General features: G+C 39.4%; 1 long non-coding RNA gene across 1 annotated transcript; it reads right to left on the bottom strand.

The window, feature by feature from the left end:
• On the bottom strand, positions 942-21,382 carry LOC110261585. The gene is made up of 3 exons (XR_002345887.1): positions 21,266-21,382; positions 6,079-6,169; positions 942-4,320 (listed from the first exon to the last, which is right to left on the bottom strand). It is a non-coding gene; the product is annotated as an uncharacterized LOC110261585 (long non-coding RNA).

Here is a 22,005-nt window from a genome sequence, read left to right on the forward strand (position 1 = left end):
CCTTTGTCTTAAAAACTAAGTTGTTGAGGAGCTTTCCTAAGTAGAAGCCCACAGTGCATTATGTACTCTGTATTTCAGGCAAATAAAATGTTTAAATCCACGGGCTGAAAATGATCTTCACACATAAAATGAAATCTGATCAGTTTACAACCCTACATGAGCAGAACTCCCAAATTAGGCACTTCCAAATTCAGCACAGCAAACACTGCCAGCCACCAAAGGAACTGGAGAAATCAAAGCCCCTCTAAATCTTCCTTCCATGACATATAAAAGATTCAGCAGAGTAGAGGTCAAAGAATATAAGGGGGAGAAAGGTATAAAAGAAAAGAAAGATGGATGATTTTTTTTTTAGTATGAAGGGATAGAAGCTAATTATTCTTTTATGCAGAAAATCCCATTGGCTGTACACATGAATAAGAGCACTCAAGGCAGCAACATTTTTCTCATAATTAGAAGAAATTATGATGTCTCTCTTGAAAGGCAGAATTTTCCTTATCATGAAAAACAGTGTTCTTTATCATCCTTACTTTTCATTAGAGCCTTCAAAATGAGGTTTTCTTGAGCCTCTTGAAATAAATCCATTCCACTTTGAACTGCCGGAACTATTAAAATGTGGCCTGATTCATCCTGAGAAATGGCCATATGCCCACTTGCCTAGGATCATAATGACTGCCAGGTGAATTATAAAGAACACTGAATTCCTTTATCCTCTAACTTGAACTGTCCAGAGTTGGAAAATATATTGATCACTCCCTTTCATAGGCTAACACGTCTCAGCTTTATATTCGTTTATTCATTTTTCAGCAAGTATCTCTTAAGTGACATTATGAGCAAATCATTGGGCATGGGGCTGGATTTGCTATGGCTGCTTGGAAATTAAACAAAACACCACACATAATAGGTGATAATCATCCACAAAATGAAGGGAATACTTTTTTTTTTTTTTTTTTTAGGTAGAAGTTGAAAGGCTTTGGAAACTAAAAATGCTCTTTAATTTCATGTGAACTCTTCACGGGGAATAGACTGCACAACTCCAAATTGTTATTGGCAAATGATGAAAATATTGACACTGGGGATGCAAAATCACAGTGCAGGAGCTGTTCTGCTCCCCTGTTCTTGCTGAGTTTGGAGAGAGGAGCCTTCTCTTAGGGTGCCTTCTGCACAATCTGACATAGAGGTTTGCCTTTTGGTAGTTGGGGCTCCCTTGCTCCCTCATGTACACACTTCATTTATGCAAGTCTCTCCCGGGTCCTTTTCAACCACTCATGTTCCTTTTATTATTTCCTTTATTTTTTAAATTTTTCAAAATTCTCTTCCACTCTGTTTTCACATGCCTGAAGCATTTTTAGAGGGTTTGGAAATAGGAAGTGGGGAATACATTAAAACCCAATAGATGTCCCTCTATGGGTTCCCATAAAAGACCATGCACCTTAATATTAGCATTGAATTGTAATTGCCTAGAATTACCAGCATGCCTCCTTCTATTAGATAGCCTCTTACCTCCAGAGACTTATGATAGTTAAAGGTACAGGTATATATAGACTATCTAATCACCAAAATAGGTCCTTGGTAAATAATTTATCCTTGAAGAACAGATGTCTTCTTTGTCCAACCTGATGCGCTGTTACTTATGTATGTGTTTATTCAAAACATGCATATTGAGTGCCAAATATCATTCAGGCTCTAACAAGATTGAGGTGATTGTGAAGATAACTGAGAGAAGATTCCTGCTTGTAAAGTTTCACAATTTAGGATGCAAAAATAAAAAGTCATGGAACATTTCTTACTAAGGAGACATCCATTCTTTCCAAAAATAGTGCCACAAATAGCATTGAAACTAAGTAATCCCTTATTTTTAATAATTGAAGGGTCTGAGAGATCAAAGTTTCTTTTAGACAAATTATATATTTAGCCATTTCATATTTTATTAGAACATTTATTGATTTTACAATAAGAAAAATAGCAACACTATTTTAAATTTATAATGTAGTCGATTAGATCTAAAGGATAAAAATAAACAATTTGGAAAGAAATATTTTAATAAAATACCAATGGAAATACTTGGAGGGACAAACGATTTTATAAAAAAAATTCCGTCTCTCACAATAAATGTCATAATTGAACACAAATGTATTGTTAAATTGAAAATAATTAAGGAAAAAGACTTATTTTTTGTTTATAACAGTTTGAAATAAATCCAGCCTATAATTGGTCTGATAATTTACTTTCAGAACTAGGTCAGAGGATTTAAAGGTCAGTCTGGTTGACTGTATCCTCATGACTGCCGAGAATGAAAATATCTTTAGAATCACTAAATGACCATTTCATATATGCTCTTCCCATTTTTAACAATCTGAGTTCTTCATGTAGCCATGCATATAAATCATGTGCCTAATTTCTTTAACATTTTTTTCAAAATGCTTGTCAGGTCTTATGCAGAATGAATGGTATTTAACCCAAAGTGTACATGTTTTCTGTCATAATTTCGGTGTAAGTGGGAAGAGTGTTTGAGAATACCATTGTTTCTCGCTATCATTTCACATCCACAACTTTGAGGTTTCAACAAAGGGTTTTTACAGTTCACCCTTTTGGACAAATGACTGGATCATAAGGAGTTAACATAGTTTAAGTCTTGAAAGAGAAAAACATTCCTAGGAAAAAAGGCTTACAGCAAAATAATGAGTGCCAAGGTTGAAGCTGCTCTTTCTTACTTTAGTGCTAGAGCTGCATTATTTACAACTGCCAATCAGCTAATCTGAAAAGAATTTGTTCTTTACTGCATTTCTTCTTTATTGCTCCCACCCCACTGGTCTGGTGTACATTGCCTCCAGCTAAGAGAGTTTAGAAATAGCTCCTACACAGACAACAAATGCTGGTCTCTTAATCGAAGGGCAGTGGACACTGTGGAGAGAAAGGGCTTTTGCTCACACCCATTTCCTTTTCACATTTAGCCTTTGCTACTGCAGTCCTGCAAAGCTCAGGCCATTGCAAAAGTAGAAATTGCCTGTCAATTTCTGAAATTCAGTACTGAGCTTTTACTGAAGATTTGAGGTGCAAGACTGGTTGCAGGTCCCTGAGGTATTGGTGGTTAAAAAAAAAATTTAAATCTATAGAAAATAAATTTTAACACATGCTGTGGCCACTGCCTACCCAGGTGTGAAGTGGGAGAATTAAACATCATGATTTACAGTTGAAAACAAAGAGCCCTACAGATGAAGGCGAGATCCATGTTCTGCAATTACCCCCACACTGACATTTGGAGCATACTTACAAATGCTTGCCATGTTGTTATGCCAAATGTGTGGGTGAGCGCACGCATGAGCAGTGTTAGTAGACATATAAAAATAGATCTATGTATAAATAATTGCAGATGTATCTTTTAAGCAGCAAGGAGTAGTAGCTTGGTAAATTTGATTAATGCCCGAGGGTACTTTTTCCCCCTTGGTGTATTCATGAAGCACCAGTTAAGAATGTTGGAATTTATGTAGGTCTACTGGGGAGTAATTATCACTCAATGCATTAGCAGTGAAAAATCAGAGATCGTTGCCAGCTTGCCTCACTTCCAAAGCAAGGCTAAACATTCTCTCAGATTGAGTCAAATCGTCTTTGTTAATTTCTTGCACTAATTCACCAAGTGGCAATGCAGGAGTGACACTGGCTGCTGTTGCAGATATTTCCATTCTGAGAAAAAAACAGCTATGAGAGGCTGTAGTTTTGAACTATTTTAAACCAAAGATTGCTGCATGCTCCAGACAGGCACACACCCAGGGGAGGTCTAGCTGGCAGGCTCTCAAGTGAGTGAAGGAGGTGTGTATTAGGCCTGAGCTGATTTGGTTTTGCTATTACTGTTAGTTCACAGATCTGGTTATACTGGGGCAGGTTCAAGTGCAGTCACCCCGATGTGGTTAACTCAGATGCATTGCTAATTCTATTGCTAATCCCTGCATCAGTCCAGTTAGACACCTGGAGCTTCTTTGCCAGCACCAGTGTTACTGTCAGCTCCTGGTAACAGGCCCAGCACCCCCTCTTTCAGCAGAGCCCCTTGAGTTGCCAACCCAACTCCTGCTTCCCTGCAACATTCCCCCAGCACCCCACCCCCTACCACAAACCTACTAATCGGCTTCCTGCCTCTGCGCTAATCCCATTGCTCCACATTATTTCAGCCTCCTAGGGAGCAGAGGAGGCCCAAGTCCATCAGGTAGTCAGTGGCACAGCAGACCATGGGCCATGGTACAGAGTCAGATACGACTCAGTTTCAAGCCATGTAGCCCTGAGGAACTGGGTAGTCAAGAGTCTACAAAGGTGCAGCATCCAGTTGTCCTGATGAGAAAAGAAAAAAAAAAAAAAAAGAAATTGAATCATTTAAGAGACCGAATGGCCCCTAAAACAGTTACGTCATTTTATTTTGGGGTCTGAGAGAGTTCATTTGTTAAGATGCGCCACTGAGAATCCAACAAATACATCATTTTATGCTCCTGAAGGAATCTGCCTCCCCTGCCACCATGAGGAGCATATATAATGCCATTTAAATCTGGTTTTGTTAGAAATGAACGGTGTCCACGTGACCTAAGTGCACATGCACACATGTGTATCTATAAATACTATACCTAGAGAGGGAGAAGAGAAGGCGGAGGGGTGGGGGTGGGGAGAGCTGGAGCGCGCAGGCATGTGCACTGTATGAATGGGGGGAGAAAAAGCATCCAAAGGACTCACTGCAATGCAGTTTGCAGTTTTACATACAGGCCTGTAGGAGCAACCGGTACGTTATTAGACCATAAAAGCACATCAGGCTGATTTATGGTTTCTGATCAAGGTTTCTGTGAAAATTACTCTGCATCACCAGCTCAAGGTGACTGCTACCATTAATGTGTGGAAAATAAATGAGATGGGGAGGCCGATAGCAGAGGAAGGAAAGGAAGCGCAAGTCAGTTTATACAGCACAGGTTCCCCATCTTGCTTTACAGTGCAGAGAAGCCTGTCATCAAAGTGATTGCTGTGGGGCAGGAAAGGCAATTCTGGGTAATTAGATCTTATGGCACTGAGCCGCTGCTTTCTCACAGCGAATGGATCAGGGTGGTAGGGCGAATGCCTGCTTTCTGCATGCTGTCTTTTCTGTTTTCTGCTTGTATTCAGACACCATAGTTTAAATTTCAGAGGAAAAACATCGTAATATCGTTTTCCTGACTCAATTTGATGCTAATATTATTCATTCCCACTCCACAGTTTTCCTAACTCTATTTGTTTCTAATAGTATCCATCTCTCCCCAATAAATAATTTTCCAAATTTGAGACTGTCCAAGAGAACTGATATCTGGAAATATTTTTTATATTGTCAGGATGGCAACTAAAGAGTTCCATTGGCCTTTCCATTCCTGTTTATAATTCATCACCAGAACATTTCATAGATGGAATGCCCTGCTGGTTTCAGTATAAACAAATAGCATATATCCCAAGATCTTCATGTAAGACAGTTGCTGCAAAAGGGATAAAAGCTATTTGCTTGCAAAATGCCCTGCTCTCCCTCCTTTTTCCCTTTGTTCTTTTAGTCACTGTGAACCCTGAGCGTTTGCTTTGCTGTGCATCTTCATATTGACTTAGAGTTGGGAATGGGACTTCGCATTCCAGGGTTTTGAATCTCTAGGCAGGTAGAGAACCTTGAAATGCTTGAGATGAAACTGAGCAGATTAAAAGATTTTCAAATCTTTTTTTTTTTTTTTTTTTTTTACTTCATTTCTTTCTCTAGCTCTTAAAACATGCCCTCTGGTGCTTCTGTCTAGCATTCTGCATCTGGAACCCACCAGTGTCTGCTCTCACAGCTGGCTTCTGCTATGCTGATGGCCATTAAGAGACATGGCTCCAAGGAAACCCACAGACCAAGAGAACACTCAGCCTATTCAGACAAAAAAGAACAGAGAACTGTGTTTCCCTTCACCCTATGTTTTTAAGTATGTTTGTCACTTTAGCGACACATCTCGCCCTGAATGCCCATTTTTGTGTTATAGCGGGGCTGAATTGAGACTTCCAACCCTGTGCACGCACACACACACACACACACACACACACACTGTGAAATATTACCTGGGACAGCCATTCAGCATTGGTGCTTCTTATCTGTGTTGTCAAGGATTCTTTCAATCTGAGTTTCAAAAGCTCAGAGTCATCACCCGACCTCCAAAATACAGGATACAAAAAGGTTTAATTAAAGCAAGGGATTGTAATATGCATACAGCATTTTCAAATTCTTCAAAAAAGCTTGTACTCACACCATGTCTTTTGATCGTCGTATCAGTGGCAAGAGTTCACCAAAATTGCCATTATGATTTCCATCTTATAGATAGAAATGCAAGCTCAGAGAAGCTACTTGTTTTGCCTGAAATCATTTCATTCACAGTGGTGGAGCTAACTCTAATTTTCCTACCTTTATCTAACTAGGCTATTTTAGTTATACACACACACACACACACACACACACACACACACACACACACACACACATATCATCCTGGAGAAAACAGACTGCTGTTCTTATAGTGATTCTGTTATGAAAAAGAGGCAGGACATCAGGAAAAACTCCTAACTTCTTTGGTTCCCTTGCTTGGCTCAACTTTTTATAGTACCTTCTAAAACTCCTTTTTTCTATTTTCAAAATCTTTCTCAGGAACCACATTATTTAGGAATGAATAACCAGTCACTGTCAACATCTTGAAAAAAAAAAAAAAGAAAGAAAGGGACTACTTTTCCAGTTATTATCTTTCCCCTCTCCAACATGGGCTTAGACACGTGCATGCCCACCACCCCTGCTGCCAACCATTCTGTTTGAAAGAGAAAATTTTAAGATGAGAGCAAAGTCAGCAATTCTTAGGAGTATAGGAGCATCCTAAGATGGCTTTTTCATTGTAAGATTAAAATTTAGCTCTGCAAATAATTCCTAAACTCCATGTAGTGGAGAGGGCACATCAGGAGGGTCCAGAGGGATGCCTGCCAAAGTAGAGCATCATCTGAGACATTGCCAGGTTGCTTTCGCTGGATGACGATGGCACAAGCTGAATGGATCTAATATACCTCCCCTCACACAGGGTCATTTAATTTGGCTGAAGAATCTTTTACAGCAAAAGATTCTACAGTTTGCTGGTTTCTTTAGCTTCAAAAGGATTATTTAGTTGACCTTCAAAAGGTCTTTTTGTAAACTCAAGGATAATGGCAGGGTATTTGGAATTCAGCCACCTGTGAGTATATGGGAATGTTAGGAGAAAAAAAGCCAGTTTCCTGCTTCAGAGAGCAAATATTTTGCTTGAGAGATGGAGAGGTAATTGATCATAGATCTTCCTTCCTCCAGAAACATCTATTTCAGAAATCTCTCCCCACGATGACCTTAATATAGTTTATTGGATTTCTATGGCCTGTTGAAGCTACAAAACTTGACTGGTATTACAGGAACCCTAGGCTTTGTGAAGTTTTGAGCTCCAGAGGTGGTAAAATACCATTCTCAATTCTGTCTTCTCCAACTAAAGCCCAACCCCCCTTTTCCCTTCCTTCCTCCCAGAAGATGAAATATTTAAGGACCAAAAAAAAAGAGAAGCGGAAGCATTATTGAGAAGAAGGACTATAACTTTCAGTGGCACAGAAAATATTGGGGGAAGGGGGCTCAGGGTGTGACCACACTAGTTATCAGTCACAAAAAGGTGGTGGGGAAAATGTAGTGCCATGCCAGGGTCTGAGCCCAGCAACCAGCTGCTCTGAAGTCAGCCAATTTCCTACAAGTTTGCTCCAGTGGATCAGAATCAATTGCTTCAGCCAATAATAATAAACACTGCATATCTGACTTTGCACAAAAGGCACTAAAGTCTATTGCCTGGCTGAAAGACATGTGTCCTAGTGACATATATGTATGTGTTTTAGAGGAACAAGCAAGTCAGATGGAGAATGGCAAGAGATGGGGACCACCTTTCTTTTGTCCAAACTTCAGCTATCCATTCTCTGCCCCAGACAACAAGCAGTGTAGCTAAACTGCTTAAATCTCCATTTTTTATAATGTGTAAAGCAGACATTATCTCCCTCCATTAAAAATCTGCCTTTCCTTTCTGATAACTAGCTAGAAATAAAATGCCACACTTTCTTTCCTCTAAAGGAAACACATCATGGTAGGCGTGTTTAAATTTAGGGCAATGGAGCCCCTGAAGCCCCAATCCTCAGGCTCGTACATTTCCTCCTAGATTCCATGCTTATACAATGGCCTCATGTTTTACCAGTTTTGCTATTTAAAAAGGCAAATTTTTTAAGTACTATGATTTTGAAAATTTCCATTTATTACAGAAGACATCATCTAGTGGCCAATCAGACAAAAGAAGCAAGAAGAATGACAAAACCCTTCAATAAACAGATCAGAATCTTTCCAAACTTTACATGATAAACACAGTTTACAACAGGGAAAATTTCATTGTCCTTGTGCTCCTTAGTCAGTTTAGCAAACCCCTATAGAAAACTTTTCTAGCTATGCAGCTTATGTGTGAAAGAGAACCCATTACCAAAAGCACCCTTTTCCACAGAGTATGAAGAGAAATTATTGCTATTAACCATTTTTAGGACAACCTGTTGTGGCAGGTTGTGAATATTCAAGGTGGTTTTGATACAGAAATTACTTTTTTTCCTTCCTTCTTTGCAGAAGTTTGTTTAAAATTAAGAGTTCCTTGTCTTCAAGGAAACAAATTTATTTCTTGATTGATTAACCTTAGTTATAAGGGTTCAAATAGATCTGTTGCAAAGGAATGGTGAGCTGTTATGGAGAAGGCAAAAAAAAAGAAAAGGAAAGAATCAAGGTACTTACAAAATATCTTGGACAAAAGCAGAGAGGAAATGTGTTTCCCTGTCAATCTTAGACAGAGATTCTGCCTGCCCAAGGAAAGGAAAAGAGAGAGAGTGAGGAAGGGCTGTTGTGATATATCTAGAAAAAAAGGCAGCCTGGCTTGATGCCTGTTTTACAAGCATGACCTGTAGGGAGAATTTGCATCTTTCTGACAGACACTGTTTGGGCATGCAGAAGTTGTTTGGGAACTAGATCAACACAGCAGACCACTCAGCCATCCCATGCACTAGGTGTCATCCTGGAATACTTTTTTCTGTAATTTCTGGAGAGAATTTCTCTTTATTTCTAAGCAATAACTTGCCCAGGGATGGCCCAGCTATTGTGAGGCTCATCCAGAACCACAAATGGGCTGGGTCTCCATTCGACTTCATCTGTGAGGACCCCGCCATTCTCCATACACACCACTAGGACCCTTATCACCTGAGGGCTCACAAGAAGCCTGAAGTCACAACACAGAGGAAAGCAGCAATGAATGGAACCAGGTAGAAACCTATTTGAACCTAAGGCAGTGCTTTCTCCGTCCAAAGAAAAGAAAATCTTAGACTCCACAGACAGTGCAGCCCATTTGTCAGGATAGAAGAGCCAATTGGGGTTTGAGAACAGACAGTGTTTACTTTCTCTGTATATCACCATTGGACACTCACTGCTTTATTAGGTTGAACCACATAAAATTCCAATCGTTCAACCATTTTTCACCTCCTAAAATGGCGATTTTTGTGTTGTTTAATAGAATGATACACTCTGGGGACTTGGGAAGCCAGCCAGCGATGGCTCCAAATTTCTATATAAGAAAGACATAGAAGTGTTATTCTGGTGGAGGATGGCAGAGATATATAAGGAACTTATAGTGAAACTTCATTTGTTTAGCAAACATGCTGCTCTTACTTAAGATCCTGCGGTTCTCACCCAGCCACCCTTGTCACTGCCTCGTCCCAATCACTGCAGCTCTGTCACATACATGACTAACCCTGTGTGTGTGCTTTTTTTTTCTTTTATATTTTGCCTTCAGATGCTTCATTTCCTTTCTATACAACTCATCTTATACCACAGCGACTTTATCACACTAAGGTGTGAGATTCCCAAATCAGCATGTATGCCACATATCTTCTTCAAATATATAGATAGACCTGCATTTCTTTTTTTTTTTAACAATGTTATCATTAAGCTCAACATGTCCCATTCCAACCTCTCCAGTTTCTAACTTTACTCAAAGAAAGGATAGTTCAACCCAAGCCCTATTACATGGCTCTCGGATTCATTTTTTCTGAGCTAGGCATCTCCAATGGAGTGGAGCTGTGCTCTGACTGCTCACCTCATTCTTCTCCCAGTCACCCAGGTGGAGAACTTCATTCAGGTCACTTGGGATTCCTCTCCCACCATCCCCTGCTCTTTGTTACCAAGTCCTGAATTGCCCTTGCTGCATAAATTTCTTGTTTCTGTTTATTGATGTAGCAACAGGAAGTGCTTTCTATGTGCCACACTCTACTACCTGTTCCTTCCCAGTGTATTCTTCCTCCAGATGCTACTGCAGTTCAGGCCCTTATTGTTGCCCCACTGTTTTGCTTTATATCAGACTATTGCCTATACTGCTGCCAAATTAATACTTGTTAGCATGTTTACATTTTGTGAATCTGACCCAAAGAGGAATGACTCTTTACAAAATAAGATGGACAAAAGAGGAAGAAAAAAATGGAAACTGGCATGAGGCTGGTCATGCAATGCAAGACAAAACACCAAAGCTATGCAGAGATTCACAGTCTCCATAGTATTCGAAGGGCATGGTAGTCTCAGTCAGTAGGCACAAACAGAACCACAGTTTCCAAGAGGAAAAATCAGGTTCCCAGTCAAAATAAAAATGGGAGTTGATAGGTAACTCTAGGGATCACAGAAGTTGGCCAAGGCTAAGTTCCACTGGACTTAGGGGTAAAGATGATGATTGTATTATGAAATTCCCTGCTTTTTTTTTTTTTAGTCTGGTATGAGAACTTGGTAGGATTGTGTTTTGATGGAGGAGTTAAGTAAGTCCAGTCTTCTGGAACGAGGGAAATAATGCAGAGGCTGATAAACATTATTTCTCTGCCCAAAAATACTCATTGGCTTTGTATTGCCTTTAATTGTCAATGAAATCTGCACAGGGTCCTTTAACTTATATTTCTAGCCTTGCCTTAAGCAACTTCTCTACATGTACCTAGTAATCCATCCAACCCTCAAAATGCCCTCATATTTCTACTCTGTGCCTTCACGGTTTCCTCTCCTTAAAATGCTCCTATTTCCTCAGGTGTGCTATTCAAAATACTATCCACTATTCAAGTGCTAGCTCCAATCCCAACTCCTCTCAAAAGTTTTCTAGAATCAGATGGATAGATTGAATTGCTTCTTCCTTGGGACTTTGTACTTCTCACACTGCATGTCTTGATGAAACTATATCCTAAGTATTTAAATAAATTCTTGGTCTTAGTATCCAGAAAAACTGTACTGATTTACTTTTCTACTGGACGTTATACCATAGATACTGTACATTCATCTAGTGCTTTCTATGACATTATAAGTTATTTTCAGACAGAGAGCATTAATCAGGACCTGTTGCAATGCTTCACATAAAGCAGGTCTCTGTCAAGATTTATCTAATTTATTAAATTATATAATTATATATTAAGTAGTATAGCTCAAGGATTGAGCTTTGTCTAGATAGTGAATATATATTAATTGCCATTCATTTTTGCATTCAAATAACAAGTCCCAAACCCCTACCTCTTGAAGGAGGTAGGAGCATTTCAGACTTTCCTTATTCCAATATTGCTGAGAATCTCCAACAGTGCTGACATATGTCCATGAGTCTGTCTTGATGGTCCCTGCATGCAGCTGCTTCCTAGTAAGGGTCACACTGCCTAGATACTACCATCCTACTAAGGAGGCATTCAAGTCTGGTATTCTATTACTAATTCAGTTGCTGCCACTGCCATAACTAGAATATCAGAAATCTTTCTCATTGATTTCTGAAGTGAGAAGGAGAAACCTTTTTCTGCATTATACTTAAATGATGGGAGGGAGGCGGGGGTGGGAATGAGCCCTTTAATTAGAATACAGAATTGCAAAGCTTTATGGAAGCTATCAATAGCTTTGACTCACTGTCATAGCTAGTAAAACCATGGCTTTGCAGCCCAGGTTCTGTTAAACCCATAGATATGCCACTCATATCTAGCCATCTGGTCTTGCTACTGCTTTTAGGTGCCTGATTGTCTCAAATGCTATTGCTGCTGTCAACTGATCCCTCCAGCACTATTCCTGACACTGCCATCATGATAGTGATTGGAGCTGGTGAGCCAGTTACACCACCAGCATTATTATGAGCCTTACTTGTTAACTTACAGTCCCTGGGTTCATTTGATATGAAGAAGTGCTTCTTGATCAAGCTGCCTATTGTACATTGTAATGCAGGTCTCCACTCATTCACCTGGGCAAGATGAGATGGTGAGAAATCTTACAATTGCTCTCTTTTATGTTCCCTTAGACTGTGTCCCCAGCAAAGATATTCCCAGTTCAGTTTGTTCAATTTGTACATGCATGTAGCTACATTCAGTTCGTCCCCACTACACCCCTGACTCTCATTCATCCCATGTATTGTTGAGTAAGGGTGAGTTCTGGTATCAGCTAGCTAACTATATTAGTGTCAATCTGCCCTTTCTCCCCTCAGCCCACTCTGCTGGCTCACTATTTCAGTAGTCTTCTTTTATCATGAAATATCTCTCAAGGGTCCTATTCCCTTTCCTAAAAAGACTCCATTATGGAGTTACAATGATTCATTTGATATATGAGTATATCCTTCAACATCATTGGTGCTCAGGTCCAAGTCTTTCATCTCGTGAGAACTTGCATCCTAATGTAAATTAGTGAATGCAAGTTATTTGGGGTACATGAAGCAGCATTTGAAACTTTTATTCTGATCATATCAGATATCTATATTAATTGCATATATAAAATTATTTGCAAATATAATACTCAATGAAGAAAAGCTGAAAGCCTTCCCACTAAAATATGGAACAAGACAAGGATGCCCACTCTCACCACTGTTATTCAACATAGTATTGGAAGTCCTAGCCACAGCAATCAGACAAATAAAAGAAATAAAATGCATCCACATAGGAAGAGAAGAGGTAAGCTGTCACCATATGCAGGTGACATGATACTATATATAGAAAACCCTAAGGACTCAACACACAGACTACTTCAACTGATCAAGGAATTCAGCAAAGTAGCAGGATATAACATTAACATTTTGGTATACTAACCATGAAATACTAGAAAAGGAATACAAAAATACAATACCTTTTAAAATTTCATCCCCAAAAAATCAAATACCTGGGAATACATCTGACCAAGGAGGTAAAGGACTTATATGCTGAGAACTATGAAATATTAATCAAGGAAATTAAAGAAGATGTGAAGAAATGGAAAGATACTCCATGCTCCTGTGTGGGAAAAATTAATATTGTAAAAATGGCCATACTACCCAAAGCAATCTACAGATTCCATGCAATCCCTATCAAATTACCCATGACATTTTTCACAGAACTAGAACAAACAATCCAAAAAGTTATATGGAACCACAAAAGACCCAGAATTGCCAAAGCAATTCTGAGGAACAAAAACCAAACAGGAGGCATAACTCTCCCAGACTTCAGGCACTATTACAAAACCACAGTCATTAAGACAGTGTGGTACTGGTGCCAAAACAGACATATAGACAAATGGAACAGAGTAGAGAACTCAGAAATAAACCCAGACACCTATCGTCAATTAATCTTTGACAAAGGAGGCAAGAATATAAAATGGGAAAAAAGACAGTCTTTTCAGCAAGTATTGCTGGGAAGCCTGGACAGCTGCATGCAAATCAATGAAACCAGAACACACCCTCACACCATGCACAAAAATAAACTCAAAAATGGCTGAAAGACTTAAATACAAGAGAAGACACCATCAAACTCCTGAAGAGAACATAGGCAAAACACTCTCTGACATCAACCTTACAAATATTTTCTCAGGTCAGTCTCCCAAACCAACAGAAATAAGAGCAAAAATAAACCACTGGGACCTAATCAAACTGACAAGCTTTTGCACAGAAAAGGAAACCAAAAAGAAAACAAAAAGACAACTTATAGAATGGGAGAAAAGAGTGTCAAATAATGCAACTGACAAGGGCCTAATCTCTAGAATATACAAGCAACTTATACAACTCATCAGCAAAAAAGCCAACAACCCAATGGAAAAATGGTCAAAAGACCTGAATAGACATTTCTCCAAAGAAAATATACAGATGATCAACAAGCACATGAAAAAATGCTCAACATCACTGATTGTTAGAGAAATGCAAATCAAAACTGCCATGAGATACCACCTCACACCAGTCAGAAGGGCCATCGTTAAAAAGGCCGCAAATAACAAATGCTAGAGGGGGAAACCTCCTGCACTGTTGGTGGCTATGTAAGCTGGTACAACCACTATGGAGAACAGTATGGAGGTACCTTAGAAAACTATGCATAGAACTACCATATGACCCAGCAATCCCACTCTTGGGCATATATCCAGACAAAACTTTCCTTGAAAAAGACAGATGCAACTGCGTATTCATCGCAGCACTGTTCACAACAGCCAAGACATGGAAAGAACCCAAGTGTCCATCACAGATGATTGGATTAGGAAGATGTGGTATAAATACACAATGGACTACCAGTCAGCCATAAAAGAGGACAAAATCATGCCATTTGCAGCAACATGAATGGAACTAAAGACTCTCATATTAAGTAAAGTCAGAAAGAGAAAGACAAGTACCATATGATATCACTTACATCTAGAATCTAATATATGGCTCAAATGAACGCTTCCACAGAAAAGAAAATCATGAACTTGGAGAATAGACTTGTGGTTGCCAGGGGGAAGGGGGAGGGAGTGGGGTGTATTGGGAGCTTGGGGTTAATAGATGCAAACTATTGCCTTTGGAATGGATTAGCAATGAGATCCTGCTGTGCAGTACTCGGAACTATGTCTAATCACCTATGATGGAGCCTGATAATGTGAGAAAAAATAATGTATACATGTATGTGTAACTGGGTCACCATGCTGTACGGTAGAAAATTGGCAGAACACTGTAAACTAGCTATAATGGAAAAAAATAAAAATAAATATATGTAAAAAATAAAAAATATATATATCCATGATTGTGGATTGGGGAGGCTGCAAGGCTGGAACCTGTAGGGCAAGCTAGCAGGCTGGAGACTTAGGCAAAGGCTTATGCTGCAGCCTTGGTGGCAAATGATTCACAAGGGAATTGAGGTTAGGATAATAGAATATTTTAAACTTTGATTAGGGATTCCACGGGTGAAAATAATCACTGAAGAGTATCAAACTATTCACTTAAAGAAATCACATGTTATTATATGTAAATTATAATCAAATAAGTTAAAATCAGATTTTTTTTTTTTTTTTGTCTTTTTAGGGCCATACACTAGGCATATTGGAAGTTCCCAGGCTAGGGGTTGAATCAGAGCTACAGCTGCCGGCCTACACCACAGCCATAGCAACGCTGGATCCAAGCCAAGTCTGTGACCTACACCACAGCTCATGGCAGCACTGGATCCTTAACCCAAGTGAGGCCAGGGATCAAACACACATCCTCATGGATACTAATCGGGTTCATTACCATAGGGCCATGACAGGAACTCCTAGAATATTTTTTTAAAAGATACATATTCACTGTAACAAGTCAAATAGAAGTGTATTTTTTTTTTCCCACTATACAGCAAGGGGGTCAGGTTATCCTTACATGTATACATTACATTTTTCCCCCAGCCTTTCTTCTGTTGCAACATGAGTATCTAGACAAAGTTCTCAATGCTACTCAGCAGGATCTCCTTGTAAATCTATTCTAAGTTGTGTCTGATAAGCCCAAGCTCCCGATCCCTCCCACTCCCTCCCCCTCCCATCAGGCAGCCACAAGTCTCTTCTCCAAGTCCATGATTTTCTTTTCTAAGGAGATGTTCATTTGTGCTGGATATTAGATTCCAGTTATAAGTGATATCATATGGTATTTGTCTTTGTCTTTCTGGCTCATTTCACTCAGGATGAGAGTCTCTAGCTCCATCCAGGTTGCTGCAAATGGCATTATGTCATTCTTTTTTATGGCTGAGTAGTATTCCATTGTGTATATATACCACATCTTCCGAATCCAATCCTCTGTCGATGGACATTTGGGTTGTTTCCATGTCTTGGCTATTGTGAATAGGGCTGCAATGAACACGCGGGTGCACGTGTCTCTTTTAAGTAGAGTTTTGTCCAGGTAGATGCCCAAGAGTGGGATTGCAGGGTCATATGGAAGTTCTATGTATAGATTTCTAAGGTATCTCCAAAGTGTTCTCCATAGTGGTTGTACCAGTTTACATTCCCACCAGCAGTGCAGGAGGGTTCCCTTTTCTCCACAGCCCCTCCAGCACTTGTTATTTGTGGATTTATTAATGATGGCCATTCTGACTGGTGTGAGGTGATATCTCATGGTAGTTTTGATTTGCATTTCTCTTGTAATCAGTGATGTTGAGCATTTTTTCATGTGTTTGTTGGCCATCTGTATATCTTCTTTGGAGAAATGTCTATTCAGGTCTTTTGCCCATTTTTCCATTAATTGATTGGCTTTTTTGCTGTTGGGTTGTATAAGTTGCTTATATATTCTAGAGATTAAGCCCTTATCAGTTGCATCATTTGAAACTATTTTCTCCCATAGAAGTGTATTTTAAAGTGTAATAACCCACCCCACCGAAAGTCTGCATCCTTGAAAAGAGTGGTTAAGAGACTCATCTGTGTTTTCCTTGACATAACTCTTTTCTTATTGCTTAACAGCCTTTTCCACATTCCTCACTGGAAATTCTGATTCTGCTGGGCTCTTCAGTATTCTGTACTAAATCCTTTTCTTAAATTGCTCTATACCGTCTTCTTGCTGATCTTACATTTACTTACTAAGTTACTATTTGAAATTGATGGTTTCCAAATCCAATATCAGTGACACAAACTCTTTCTGCAAGTATCTCCTCCTAAATGTCCCACAGGAATCTCGGTGATCATGTTATATTTCCCCAAGTCTTCCCATGACCTGTGTTCACCTCCTTTTTGAACAAAGCTGTCATTTACTTACCCCTTTGCCCCAAACTGGGAAGTTCACCTAGAATATGATGGGCAAAGAACAATAAACTTTCAGATCCACAGTAAACCCTGCCCTCCCTACTTCTTTTACAACATCCTTCTAATAAATATTTCTTTGACTCAAGAGGACATGATCTAGTTAATTTTGCCTGTAGTAACCTGGCATGTCTCCCAGATAGTCTATGAAGGGAGGGTTACAAAGAAATTAGCCATACCCTTGGACAGTCACTCTGGATTTCCATTATCTGAGAGAAATCCCATCATTTCTTATCAGACTATTAAAATAGCTCCTAACTGGCTTCCTGGCTCAAGTCTCCAAATATTCAATGCAGACACTTCTCCCCATGTTGCTGCTAAATATGTTTTCTGGGGAAAAGAACAAAAGGACCAATGATTTAGAATTGTGTGTGAGACCCTGCATACAGGATTTCTCACAGCTGTTCATGCCATGACTTTGCCATACATTATTTTATAAATTTGATGAGGTAGTTTGCCCTCCAGCTTTACTTCATTCTACTCTTCAACATAAAATGCACTCTTCACCTTGTTCCTACACACCAAGAAGAATCCCCAATTATTTTTCAAGTCTTGGACTCTTCAATGAAAATTTTCTGACATCTCTCCTCAGTCCAGTTTTCCTATAACTCATGTCTTCTGAACCTAACCAGTATCGTCTTATACTATAGCACCTATAGAATGTTTTTACTTTATATGAATAAATGTCTTGTGATTTATCCACTTTTATATTCAGGACCCAACACAGGATATTTCAATCTTGATACCACTGACATTTTAGACCAGATAATTCCTTGTTGGGAGGTGGTTCTCCTGTGCACTGTCAGATGGTTAGTTGCATCCTTTGCCTCTGCCACTAGCTAGCACTCCCTCCACTTCAGTCATGACAATCAAGAATGCTTCCAGATATTGCCACCATCCCTTCATAGAAAAAATCAGTCTGGTTGGAAACTACTGGCCTAATACATATCAGGGCACATAAAAGCATGTGGAACGAGAATATACATTGCTTTTCAGGGCTGAAAAGTAATGGCAGGAAAGGGTGCAACATAACATATAATCTTATATTTAGCCTTGAGAAGAGAGAGGTACAGTGGCTAAAGATAGGACCAAGGCAATAGCTGAAATGTTGGGAGTCGGTGGGGGGCGGGGAAGGAAGGGCTCCATGAGGAATCAAAGTAGGATTGAATCATGAATGTGACTTCCCTTTACAATAGCAATCCAAGCTAGTCAGCATAGCGTCAAACTTGGAACTCTGGTCCTTATCCTTAATCAAATAGAGGACTGCATGGATTCCTCAACATAAACATCACTGAAGCTGGCCAATTTGAAGGCATATCCAAAATGGGCAGGAAATATGCTTCAGTATTCTCACCTAAAATGCAAATTGATTTCACTGTTTCATGAAGATGAACGGTGGTTAAATAAATTCCTCAAAATTGATCCTTGCCCTCCTGGAGACCTGAGAAGGAATGATCAATACTCCACTCCAGTGGAATAGAAATGAGGTAGAAACTCCTCTCTTCTCAGTTCTTGATTTGATCACCAACTTTTGGAAGACATGCGCAGAAATAAATACAGAAGGATCTAGATTTAAGTAAACAGGGATTTCTGTTGTGTTTTTGTGTTTTTTAGGATAGGTCAAATATATTTTTGCATGAAATAAAGAACACGTGAGAGTCATAATAGAAAGGCAGAAATCATAAATAGCAAAGCTAATGCCAACACAGCAGCAGTACAAGAGATCAGCAAAGAGGCATGACTGAATGTTAAAAATAAAATACGTTCTGAACAGACATACCAAATATAGGAATTTTTTTGTTTTGTTTCCTAAAGCCAGTGTAACAAATGATGGTAATAGTAACTTTGGCAGCCTGCTAAAAAGCTGAGCATCTGAAAAAATGACTCTCTTCTCCCTAGCAAAAATAATATGAAAATGAAACCGGGATATTTATTTCCCCTTTTAACACAGCAGGGATCACTTATAGCAAATAAGCTTAACAATGCTCCAATGTGGGAACCACTGATGCTGTTAAAAACTGACCATCGTCATTATCCACACAATGCATCAAATGCCCAAATCGTGCCTAACAAGAGCCTTCTACCTCAGCCTTCTGCATTAAAAGTGCTGCTTCTTTTTTCCCATAAAATCATAAAAGTGATTATTAAACAGAGCGGAAAGTCCTCTACTATTCTGTCACCTCATCCTATGCTGACGCCTCATGCCACAAAGAGAGTAAGCAATCCAAAAATGTACCATGAAGATTAGGTTATAGATATGGAAGAACTTACCAATTCAACAATTATTTTTATTTAGCACTTCCTTGTGCCAATAATTTATATAAGGTTCTGTGCAGGTGTGTGTGTGTGTTTGTGTGTGTGTGTGCATAAATCTGAATAAACATTTTTTTCTTGAGCTTGAGAATTGTTGAAGAGAACAACAGGCCATGAAGTAACTGTATGTTTTTTTGTTTGTTTGTTTTGTCTTTTTGCCATTTCTTGGGCCGCTCCGCAGCATATGGAGGTTCCCAGGCTAGGGGTCGAATCAGCTGTAGCCACCAGCCTACACAAGAGCCACAGCAACGTGGGATCTGAGCCGTGTCTACAACCACACCACAGCTCACGGCAACGCCGGCTCCTTAACCCACTGAGTAAGACCGCATATTGAACCCGCAACTTCATGGTTCCTAGTTGGATTCATTCACCACTGAGCCGCGACAGGAACTCTGCAACTGTATGGTTTTTTTTGTTTTGTTTTTTGTTTTTGTTTTGTCTTTTTGCCATTTCTTGGGCCGCTCCTGCGGCATATGGGAGGTTCCCAGGCTAGGGGTCGAATCAGAGCTGTAGCCGCCAGCCTACGCCAGAGCCACAGCAACGCGGGATCCGAGCCGCGTCTGCGACCTACACCACAGCTCACGGCAACGCCGGATCGTTAACCCACTGAGCAAGGGCAGGGACCAAACCCGCAACCTCATGGTTCCTAGTCGGATTCGTTAACCACTGCGCCACGACGGGAACTCCCCGCAACTGTATGTTTTTAAAGCAAGCTGCTTAGATCAGAGAGCAGAGGCAAAGGAAGGCCTGGAATCTTCAAGGAGCCTCAATCAACGAAGGTTTTCAAGGAGAATGTTTGTTAAAACGCATGACAGAAACTTAAAAGTAGAACAGACCCTTATCAATATGAGAGAAAATTACATTTAATAGCACTTGAAATCAGAGGGGTGAATGAAAGGGCATTAGCATGGCTGCACTGGCAGTCTTGACAAGGTGGCTTGGTCTCTCTGAGCCTCATTTTTCTCATTTATAAAATGTTACAGAACTAATTCCTTCTTCATAGGCTGGTAGTGAAGCTTAAGTGAGGTAATGTACCCCACGTGTGCACAAGCAATGGAGTTGTTACTATTATTACAATGACTTCTCCAACCATGAACTTAAAATTATTGGACAGAAGAAAATGAGCCAAATTGATCAAAAACAGTTGTCTCTTGATATTAGGATTACAGGTGAACTGATTTCCTTCTTTCTACTTTTCTGCATTTTCTTTATTTTCTACAATGAGCATACATTATAATCAGTAAAACATCAGAATTTAAAACACATTTTAAATTTAAATTTATTGGATGAATTATTTGGTAAAATAATCAGTGTTAATTCAACTCACATAATCAAGTGGCTTTTGAGTGTACAAATCCTTGATTATACTGAATAATTGTGCCAAATATTATCCTAAGTCACATACAGAAATGGACAGGCATGCTCTTGGGCTGCAGGGAGATTAGTCTTGTGAATGAAAACCTCTTTTCCTCCATCTCTCCACAAAACATCCCAAATAAACTGCTATTATATAAACTGCTAAAAGGTACCAAAGCCCAGTCATTAAAAGTTCAGGATTGGGAATTAGATAATCTGACTTCAAATGTTGGTTAATAATCAGCAAGTATTAATTGACTGCCTAATATGTGTTGGACATTTTCTAAACAGGAGAACAGCAGTAAACCAGTATGTAGCCTTGGATGTGGTGTTTTAATCTTTGTGTCCCCATTTTCTTACGTTTTCAATAGAAAGAAGTTAATGAGATCACATATAGTGTCTGGTATAAAGCAAGCACACAGCACCCTTCTGTACTGAATCTTTCCTATTAGCATTCAAACATACTAGAAAATCTCTCATTTTTAAAATAATATTTCTTTGATTACATACCTCTCTCCAGTTACCATTTTATTTTTCTTCTACTGTTGATTGACTGCGCTACAGGTAAATGTTGTCTTGTGCAGTCTCCAGTTTCTCCCCTCTCATTTTCTCTTGCACATTCCAAACAGGAATTGGCCCAGAAACTGCCTTTGTCAACAGGGAATCAGCTAGTAAATGCTATGCCTTTGTGCAAATTATAAAATGTCACCCCTCTGGATGGATGCATTATAAATAGCTGTGCCCTTCACATAGTTGTAACAGACGCAGTATTTCAGGACAACTCACCCACTTGAACAGACACCATTGTACAAGGCATAACCAGCACATCCCCCATGCCTGTTGCCATTTCTTGTCAAAGGACACTTAAGTTGTTTCCATGTCTTGGCTATTATGAGTAATGGTGAAATAAATAAGGGGATTTAGATATCTTTTCAAGATACTGATTTACTTTGGATATATACCCAAAAGTGGGATTGCCAGATCATATGATAATTGTTTTTAATTTTTTGAGGAACCTCCATAATCCATAGTAGTTGCACTAGTTTACATTTCCTCCAACAGTGCATAAGGTTTCAAACCTCTTCACATCTTTACCAACACTTGTTATCTCTTCTCTTTTGATAATAGCCATTCTGACAGGTAGGTGTAAGGTAACATCTCATTTTGGTTTGATTTGCATTTCCCTAATGATTAGTGATACTGAGTACCTTTTGGCTATTTGTGTGTCTTCTTTCAAAAAATGTCATTCA

This window comes from Sus scrofa, chromosome 7, assembly GCF_000003025.6.
Source record: "Sus scrofa isolate TJ Tabasco breed Duroc chromosome 7, Sscrofa11.1, whole genome shotgun sequence".
Classification (NCBI taxonomy): Eukaryota; Metazoa; Chordata; class Mammalia; order Artiodactyla; family Suidae; genus Sus; species Sus scrofa.